Here is a 2694-nt window from a genome sequence, read left to right as displayed (position 1 = left end):
CGCGAGGCTACGAGAAAAGCAGGAGGAAAGGCGGAGAAGTTCGCAGACGGCCAACGCTTTCGCCACCTCCTCGCAGGAGACGCGATCCAGGCAGCATCGAGAACGGTTTTGCCCAGTTCCCGGCCTCGGAACCCGCTCAACGTTTCCTTGGAGGTCAGTGAACACCTACTGCGCCCCTAGAGTTTCAAACCCGACCCCTCTGTCCTACCTGCCCATGGACACTGCCGACGATGGAGTCGGCTCGGCATCCGCCACTCCAACGCCACGCCTGCCTTCACCCCGGACCAGAATCGTGAAGCTCACGGACAACACCAACTGGGCATCTGTGAGCCCTAGCACCATCGGCCAAGCTGTCCAACACGCAGCCCGCCTTACCAAGCAGGAAAGCCGCGACACCTTCATCAAGCTGCGATTCCGTCAAAACCTCCTGGCAGTGGACGCATATCGGGACTCTGCGGCCACCAAACCCCTTGCCCTTCGAACACTCCCTCTCCAAGGCAAACTACATCCCGCCTCACGTACCAGGCCAACAGCCCGAATAACGCCCAAAGAGTTATCCACGGAGTACCCCTGGATCTCACTGACGAAGCCATCCACTCAGAGCTCTACATTCCCTCCCATAGGATTCTCCGATTCCGCCGCCTAGGCCAAACGGCCTCGCTCCTAGTCCTCGCCACCATCGATGGACCTACTCTCCCTCGACATGCCATTTTCTGTTCCACAGTCTTCAGGCTATACCTACCACGCCCAAACAGCCAGCAATGCAAACACTGCTTCAGCCTCGAACATCGAAGTCTCTTATGCCCAAACCGAGCCGAGTTCGTGTGCTGTGCCGCATGTGGGTCCCGCTTCCCTCCGGAACAAAACCCCTCCGACATCCATCATGCATGTGAACCCCGATGCCTCAACTGTAACGGGGAACACGCAGCAACAGACCCCTCCTGCCTTGCACGCCTCGAAGCAACACAGTCCCTACAAAAACGAACCAGAGCTGGGCAGCGCCGAAACGTCCGTACTCAAGGCCCACCCCTCTGGACACTGGAGTTGGCAACTGGCCCACCTTGCCCACCTCCAACCGGTTCGGCATTTTAGACTCATCACGCAGCCGCAGCCAAGGACCTGCCCAAGTCCAATCTGCCCATGGCTCCAGGACCCTCAAACGCAGCCGCTCCCGAAGACCGAACACCCGAGCGCCCCCTCCACCTTCCCCGATGCACAACCTCCAACCATTCTAACGCTCCAGATCCTCCCTACGACAGAACTCCACATCGCACGATCTGCCCAGGCCTTTGAACAATGACATCGATCAGGCCTTCCCACCAACCCAAGAGGTGAGTGGTTCAAACTCTTCCCCTCTGCCCACCTCTACCGCTCCCGCCACTCCCCCTGCTCCCCCTCAAATCGCACAACCTATAATTTCACAAACCGACATACAAGAAATTGTACGCAAGGCACTGGCCCAGATAGTCCCGTCTCTCCTTCAACAAATTATTGCCCCCGTCCCAAACCAAGCTCTTGCCCCTCTCTTTAGTACTCTTAACGACCTCACAGCTCGTATTGCCGTACTAGGAGAGGATTATCATCCCCACAAGCATACACCTGCCTCACTCCAAGACCGCAATCCTGCAGACGATGAATAATAGCTCCATGAATTTGAACCTTCCCCGCTCGCAGCATCCTCTGACCATCTGGCAGTGGAACTGCCGCGGACTCCGCAAGAAAAAAAAACCTCCTCCTCAACCATATGACCTTCACGGACACTCAACCGGACATCCTAGTCATTCAGGAAGCTGGAGGAGCGCTCAACCTACGAAGCTACGACATGTTCGCCCAGCCGAGCATCACCCACCGTCGTCGTGGCACTGCGGATGAAAGCACTACCCCCACTATAACGCTCACTTACGTACGCAAAGACCTCCCGACCACCCAAGAAGATACTACGCACGTCAACACCCCCACGCAAGAACACGTAACCACCACCACTCTCATAGGTGACCATCGCCTTACCATCATCAATGCGTACTGGACTCCTAGCCAACCCTCAATGCCCTTCCCGCCGCTACAAACCCCCCTCCCTAAGTCAAATGCTCGCAACACTGTTCTCCTTCTTGGAGATTTTAACTGCCCTCATTCCGCCTGGGGCTATGACCCCGCGGTGCCGCTAGGCCGTAAATTGGCCTCTTTCACCAGCAATCACCACTTCACTCTCTTGACGGAGCCGTCTAGCCCCACACGCCTAGGCACGGCTCAAGAGTTGGACACAACCCCGGATCTCACATGGATTCGCAGACCACTCCGAGCGATTTGGGAGAACACAGAGGACTCTCTTGGCAGCGATTCTCAGATCCTGGAACTGCACCTCCAAATCAGCTCCTGTCTCTGCCGTACCACCACCACCTATCCCCGGACCAAGATTACAGACTGGCCGAAAGCTAGAGCGGATCTCGACACCGTCGACACCGACACCCTGTCCCTAGAAGCTTGGAGTACCGCGATACTCGCCACGATCTAACAACACACCAAGGAGATTGCGCGCACCCAGGACCAGCCTCACGTTGACAGCCACCTCCTCTCCTTATGGGACAAACGTCGCGCCTTGGCCAAGCGCTGGCGCCACTGCAAGCACAACACCACCCTCCAAGCCCGAATACAAGCTCTCAACTACGAATGCGAAGAATATGCTGACCACCTTGC

General features: G+C 56.9%; 1 pseudogene; it reads left to right on the top strand.

Annotated features, from left to right (window-relative positions):
• Window positions 1–214: 214 nt before the first annotated feature.
• On the top strand, window positions 215–1092 carry LOC121835112 (annotated as a pseudogene).
• The last annotated feature ends 1602 nt before the right edge of the window (window positions 1093–2694 follow it).

Source organism: Ixodes scapularis, unplaced genomic scaffold (assembly GCF_016920785.2).
Source record: "Ixodes scapularis isolate PalLabHiFi unplaced genomic scaffold, ASM1692078v2 PGA_scaffold11__112_contigs__length_91849675, whole genome shotgun sequence".
NCBI lineage: Eukaryota > Metazoa > Arthropoda > Arachnida > Ixodida > Ixodidae > Ixodes > Ixodes scapularis.
The sequence above is the reverse complement of the archived record's forward strand: the minus strand, read 5'-3'. Positions and strand labels throughout refer to the sequence as shown.